A 7,657-nucleotide genomic window follows, 5' to 3' on the forward strand; every position below is an offset into this window, starting at 1 on the left:
AATCCATTGGATTAATAAACTTGTCGACCTCAATAAGAACATCCTCGATAACACCTCGAGGGATTTTAACATACCCATCAGCTAACTACAGTGTTATCTGAGTAGGTTTCATTTCACCAAGTCCTAGCTGTAAGTATACGTGGAATGGCAGTAAGTTCACGCTGGCTCCTAAGTCAAGTAAATCTTTTTCTACCCGGAAGTTACCTATTGTGCAAGCAATGGTAGGAGAACCTGGGTCTTTGTACTTTGGAGTTGTGGTGTTCTGAAGGATTGAACTTACGTGACTAGCTAAAAAGGCTTTCTTATGGACGCTAAGTTTTCGCTTTCGCGTACACATATCCTTAAGGAACTTGGCATAAGCAGGAATTTTCCTAATTGCATTTAATAAAGGAAGGTTTATGGTAACTTGCTTAAAAACCTCCACTATGTCATTAAAGTTCGATTCCTTCTTTGTTGGTACTAATAGCTGAGGAAATGGGGCTCTAGGCATAAAATCAGACCTTTCAGGAACCGAATTCACATCATCAGAAACTTTATCAGTCTCCTCAGCTACTGGTCCTGAGAGGTGAGATTTTGAGGGGTGAACTACAATATGTTCACTATCGGGCATGGTTACCTTATTGTCTACAACTCTACCACTCCTAAGGGTTCTAACAGCATTCAATTGATTCGATGGTTTTGCACCTAATTCATGAACTCCTCTAGGGTTGGGTTGTGTTTGACTAGAAAACTTACCTTTTTCTCTCAAAGAATCACTTATCAGACCAACCTGAGTTTTTAACTCAGAAATAGCCTGACTATTTTCTTGTCCTATCCTGTTACTAGCTTGTAGACTCTGTTTTACGGATAACTGAAATTTTGCAGTTTGCTGAGTTAACAAGGCGAGAGATTCCTCTAAACTTAGGATTTTCTTATCTGACTGATTCTGAAACTGAGCTAGTCCTGAAGGATTCTTAGTATAGCCAAAACCTGGGGGAGCATTAGAATTACTAAACTGACCTTGACTTTGTCCCTTAGACCACGAAAGGTTCGGATGGTTTCTCCAACCAGGATTATAGGTTTCTGAATATGGGTCAATCTTTTGACGGTTATCAACTCTAGTGTTATTATAAAGAGCATTGGCTTGATCTTCAATATTCTGGCCTTCCCAAAAAGGCTCCATTCTACCACTAGTCCGGCCCACTTCTAAAGCTTCTAAACTTTTTGATATAGCAAAAATTTTGGCATCTGATTCATAGCCTCCTTCTACCCTATTAACGTTTCCTCTACTTAAAAGAATTGTTTTCTGGGGTGCCCTACTATTTTCCCATTGCTGGGTTTTTTCGGCGATTTCATTAAAAAATTCCATCGCCGCATTAACAGTTTGGTTTTCAAATTCACCAGTGCATAGAGACTCAACCATGGTCGTTGTGGAATAATCTAAACCCTCATAAAGGATCGGAACTAGCCTAACCTTTTCTAAACCATGATGAGGACACTGAGATAATAAATCATTGAACCTTTCCAAATACCTATATAAAGATTCTCCCTCTTGTTGTGAAAATGTGCATATTTGCGTCCTAATAGACGATGTTTTGTGCTTAGGGAAAAACTTATTGAGAAAGGCAGCTGTAAGTTGTTCATATGTCTCAATTGACTCGGAGTCCAAACTATATAGCCACGACTTGGCCTTATCTTTCAGGGAAAATGGGAATAACCTAAGTTTCAAAGCATCATCATTTAAGCCTCTAATTCTTACAGTACTACAAATTTCCTCAAAATCCCTAACATGGTAATAAGGGTTTTCATTTTCTTTCCCTGAAAAGATTGGGAACATCTGTAAGGTCCCAGGTTTAAGTTCATAGGGTGCCTCCGTTTCAGCTAACTTAATACACGAAGGACGAGTAGTCCTAGTTGGATTCAACAAAGCTTTCAAAGTTGCCATTTCTGGCGCCATCCGAGCAACAAGGATTCTCTACTCAGTCAAAGGACGTTCAAAAACAGACTCTTCAAAAGTCGGACTTTCTAGATTAAGGTAATCGAGACGCTTCGAACTACTAGGTTTCTCTTTAACAAATCTACTTAGTGCGTCTCTATCACGTTCAGGCATACAATAGTATTTTATAAATTGGAAGGGTAAGCAAACACAGATCAAGGCCGACTCAACCAAATCAAACCTATTGATTTCTAGCAAACAAAAAGCATGATGGCTCCACTTAGATTGTTTATAGATAAGCTTCTAATCCTTCGAACGGGAATTGGTTACAATTTAAGCAAACCCATCTGGAATCAATCCGAGTTAACGTAAGTTGAATAGAGGCGAGGGAAGCTCGGTGGAGCTTTGATACCCAAGGCCTCACCGGTATTACAAGGTGGCGCAGTCACGCATTCAACTTACAAAAACCTTCATGAACTTCGAAGTATGCTTAAAAGAGTAACCAATATTTTTCGAATGACTTTCCTGTTAAGCTCGTTACCCTATCGGTCTCGTTCTAGTCAAAATTTTAGGCTTAGGTTCGCGTAGGTTACGTGTTCCTGAAGCGGGAAAGAAGAGAACGGTGATGAAATCCGAACCCTTATCTTGTATGGCCAGGCCTTGCCCTTTACTAGAAAAATAAATGTCTGTATTCAGTCCTCAACATATATGCATACGAAGGAGTCCAGTAACTCGCTGACAGGAGATTCGCGAGTGTTTAGAATCTTACCTCCCGTTCCAGACGGGGGATGAATCGGTTGTAGTCGGCTCTCGGCCACTGACTCCGATGTCTAGTGTACGAACCCAAGGTGCAGAGACAATATCGTAATTGTCCTCCTTCTCTGCAAACAGTTTATATTTAAAGTACCCTTCCGTAGGGTAATAAAAAAAATAATGTCCCAAAGTCCAAAAGTCCAAAAGAAAAGAAAAATTACAAAATAATAAACCCTAATACAGTTTTTTTTTTCTAAAAGAAAATAAACAAACCCTAAACTAAAATTGTCTAAAATAAAATTGTTTTCTTTTCTGTTCTTTTTGCTTTAATCTTTAGCTCCAAGTCTTTATGAAATCACCAAACTCTTTGGCTCAATTTTCTTTATGATCCAGAACCTGTAGACACAAGATAAATACCCAAAAACATAAAAAAGAACAAATAAATAAATAAAATCTAAAACCCTAAAAACAAGTCCGCGTCGGCGGCGCCAAAAATTGATGTGATTTGTAGATAGTGGTAAAGGTGGTTCCATTCTCAGACTTGTGAAGGATATTAATTAGACTTAAATTCTAATATTAAAATAGAAAACTCACCAAAAATTATAGCAAACTCAATCAAAGTTGATATCAATATTAAAAGAACACTGAGGCTAAGATTCCACTATTTTCCAAATTCAAAGTGATTTAATCCAACATTTATATTCATGCATTTTTTTTCGTTCAATTTGATTCTAAACTATTGCAACAAGTAGATTCTCAAAATAACAAGTGTAAATCCGAAGCTTAAAACATCAAAAACCTAGGTCCAAGCATGCTCTATCAAAAGAAATAACAATTTCTTAACAAGAATCATTCAAACAATTTTCACTCAAGGCAAAACAATCATAAAAATAATTGCGATAAATAAATAAATAAGAATATACCACTTTTTGTTGGAAAAATAGCTTCCTCTATCGCCTCAGCAATGGGGTTTAGCTCCTCATATTAACCATACTCTCAAAATATGTTTTTATAGCTCAAAAGTGTACAATGAGGTGAAAAAATGATAACACAGCCGATTCGCAATAGTGTGAAGGTGTTGCAGAATCTCTGTTACAAAGAGGAAACAGTAGCTAAAGACTTAATGCAATTGTTGTTGATAAACGATAGATGGGTTCTGTTGTTGAACAGATACTTGTGCGTCAATGTTCTTCGTGTTCTTCCTCTTCAGCAGCAGCAGCGGAATATTGTATTTTTCTGCAACTCGATCTCTAGAGCTCCGTGGTGTTCTAAGCTTCTCTGAAAGGCTTCGTCCCCATTCGTAGACCTCACCAAAGCCTATATATACACAACAGGTCGATAAATCTCCCAAGAAATCTTCGATAATTTTCTTCTTCTTCACGGCCAAGTTACGGATGTTTTATTTCCTTCTAAACTCTCTTTGCGGCTTATGTTTCAACTGAAACTCTTCGTATGGGATAGAGTTGAATCTAACAGGGAATATCTTCTCTATAACCTTCCAAAATAATCAAAACAGGACCAAGATTATCTGCCTGTTGCCGTAAATAACTTTTCTCTCCCTATTTTAGATAACTACCACATATAAGAAGATTTTGATTCCTTTTTCTACTCCCCAATCACGTCACTAATCCTGTTAAATAGGTAACAAGAATATCGCAGCAAATTAACCCTTGAAACTCTCCAAAATATCAGCTTCAGAATTACGCAGTTCTTCTTCCCTGTTTGCCGAGAACTGATTAGCCAGGCCAATTTAATCCGTTAAATCCATTATACCAGCCTTGTTTAGTCAAGTATAATCCAACGCAAACAAGCTTCGTATTTGAATCTCTGCCTGACACATCCAAAATTCGAATCCAACTCTGCCAGTAAAACACGCAGGAGAAGATAAAATTTCTCGCCAATTTCAATTTGAGTTGGTGAAAGGGTGTCCCCTTATCCAGCGCTGGACTTCATTTAGCCACTGGGTGTAAATAGCACATCCGGGGTGCAATTAACAGTGGAGTGCCCCTTAACAGTTGTATGCCCCTTATCCAAACTGAGAGTCCGAATAGTAATTTTCTCCCACGAGCGCAAATACCACTTTTCGAGCCAATTTTCCCGCAAAAGCTTATTTATCCAAAAACACCTACAAAGACACAAAAAGGCCATAATAAATACAAATCGAGCACTAACAATATATACAATTGAGATTATATCAGACACAAAAATATGTCTATCAGTGACACCAAACCTTCTAGGGAGATGCAACGTCGACTGAACCCTAATATGAAAGAAGTAGTTCGAACCGAGGTTCTTAAGCTGTTAGATGCAGGCATTATCTGCCCCATTTCAAACAGTAAGAGGGTCAGCCCCGTTCAGGTTGTTCCCGAGAAATCCGGTATTACTGTAGTCCAAAATGATAACAATGAGTTAATCCCAACCCGGGTGACCACGGGTTGGCGTGTCTGTATTGACTATAGGAAATTGAACAAGGTCACTAGGAAGGACCCTTTTACCCTTCCCTTCATCGACCAAATGCTAGAGAGATTAGCTGGACGTAGCCATTATTGTTTTTTAGATAGATACTGGGGTTATAATCAGATTGTCATAGCTCTAGAAGACCAAGAGAAAACCACTTTACCTGTCCCTTTGGTACCTTTGCTATAGACGCATGCCTTTCGGGCTATGTAATGCCCCTGCGACCTTTCAGCGTTGTATGTTGAGCATATTTTCTGACATGGTAGAACGGTTCTTAGAGGTCTTTATGGATGATTTTTCAGTGTTTGGTTCGTCTTTCGATGAGTGGTTGCATCATTTGTCATTAGTTTTGACTAGGTGTAAGGAAAAGAATTTAGTGCTTAATTGGGAGAAATGTCACTTCATGGTTCGTTCAGGAATTGTTCTAGGTAATACTGTATCTTCGAAGGGTATAGAGGTAGATAGAGCCAAAGTTGACCTCAGTAAAACTTTACAGGTCCCAAAAACCGTAAGAGATATTAGGTCATTCTTAGGGCATGCAGGTTTTTATCGTCGATTCATTAAGGATTTTAGCTTAATTTCTAGATCTCTTTGCAATTTGCTTGCAAAAGTCGTTAAGTTTGTCTTTGATGATGCTTGTTTAGAGGCTTTTGAGAAGCTTAAGAATTTACTCAGTACCGCCCCCATAATCCAGGCACCCAACTGGAACCTCTTCTTTGAGATCATGTGTGATGCTTCAGATTATGCTATTGGTGTTGTGCTAGGTCAGCGAGAAAATAAGTTACTTCATGTGATTTACTATGCTAGCAAAACTCTGAATGATGCCCAGTTGAACTATACCACTACGGAGAAGGAACTATTAGCTATTTTGTTTGCCTTGGACAAGTTTAGATTCTACCTCTTAGGTTCTAAGGTCATAATCTTTACTGATCATGCTGCTTTGAAGTATCTTCTTTCCAAGAAGGATATTAAACCTTGATTGATTAGATGGATCGTATTGTTCTAGGAATTTTCCTTAGACATTAGAGATAAAAAAGGTGCAGAAAATGTAGTAGCAGACCACTTGTCTAGGCTTGTTGTGGATACCCTTAATGATTCTCCTCCTGTTAGGGATAGTTTTCCTGATGAACAACTGTTCTTTGTTACCCAAGCACCTTGGTATGCGAATATAGTGAATTATCTTGTTACTGGTCGAATGCCCCAACATTGGGGTAAACAAGATCGTTCTAGGTTTTTAGCCGAGGTGAAGCACTTTTTTTGGGATGATCCTTATTTGTGTAAGTATTTTCCAGACCAGATTATTAGGAGATGTATACCTGAGAGTGACCGGTCCAGTATTATTTCCTTTTGTCATGATCATGCTTGTAGGGGTCACTTTAGTGCTAAGAAGACTGCTGCTAAGATATTGCAGTGTGGATTCTATTGGCCTTCGTTGTTTAAAGACTCCCATAGTCACTGTGTTACTTGTGAGCGTTGCCAGAAATTATGAACCATTTCCCATAGGAACATGATGCCCTTGAACCCTATTTTAGTTGTTGAGGTCTTTGATGTGTGGGGTATTGACTTTATGGGTCTGTTTCCTAATTCGTTTAGTAAACTTTACATCCTTGTCGCTGTAGAATATGTCTCTAAGTGGATTGAGGCAGTTGCGTGTAAAACCAATGACCATAGGGTTGTGATTGAGTTCTTGAAAAATAATATACTTACACGTTTTGGTACACCGCGAGCTATAATTAGTGATGGAGGGTCGCACTTTTGTAATGGACCTTTTAGGCTTTTGATGAAGAAATATGGTACACATAAGGTAGCAACCCATATCATCCACATACTAGTGGTCAGGTAGAGGTTTCCAATAGGGAGATAAAACGTATATTAGAGAAAACAGTTAATCCTAATCGGAAAGACTGGTCGTCTAGGCTTACTGATGCCTAATGGGATTACCGTACTGCGTTTAAGACCCCATTGGAATGTCGCCTTATCGGCTTGTGTATGGAAAGGCATGTCATTTACCTGTTGAGTTAGAATATAGTGCTTATTGGGATGTTAAGCAGCTTTTCACTTGACAAGGCAGGAGCCCATAGGAAACTCCAGCTCAATGAGTTGGAAGAGATCCGTATAGATGCTTACGATAGTGAGAAGGTGTATAAGAACAAAATCAAATTTGTGCATGATAGAAATATTTGAAGGAAGTCATTGTCTCCAAGTCAAAAAGTTCTACTGTATGATACCCGCTTGCATCTTTTCTCTGGGAAGTTACGTTCTCGGTGGACGAGTCCTTTTATTGTTCGCACTGTCTTTCCTCATGGAGCTGTTGAGATCGAGACACCAGATGGTAGTAGTTCTTCGAAGGTTAACGGTCAGAGATTGAAACCCATTTTAGATCCCTTTCCTACAGGTGATGTTGTGGAGGTCCTTGTTTACCCTTGATTGACCATCGAGGCGATTGTATGCTGTATATTAGTTTTTGATTTCTCTCTTCACCCAGGTACTATCTTTCCGACTTCTCTCTTTACTGATTCCTCATGTTACTTT

General features: G+C 38.8%; 1 pseudogene; it reads left to right on the plus strand.

Moving 5' to 3' along the window:
- The first annotated feature begins 1,460 nt into the window (after nt 1-1,460).
- On the plus strand, nt 1,461-1,560 carry LOC113300805 (annotated as a pseudogene).
- The last annotated feature ends 6,097 nt before the right edge of the window (nt 1,561-7,657 follow it).

This window comes from Papaver somniferum, chromosome 7 (assembly GCF_003573695.1).
Source record: "Papaver somniferum cultivar HN1 chromosome 7, ASM357369v1, whole genome shotgun sequence".
NCBI lineage: Eukaryota > Viridiplantae > Streptophyta > Magnoliopsida > Ranunculales > Papaveraceae > Papaver > Papaver somniferum.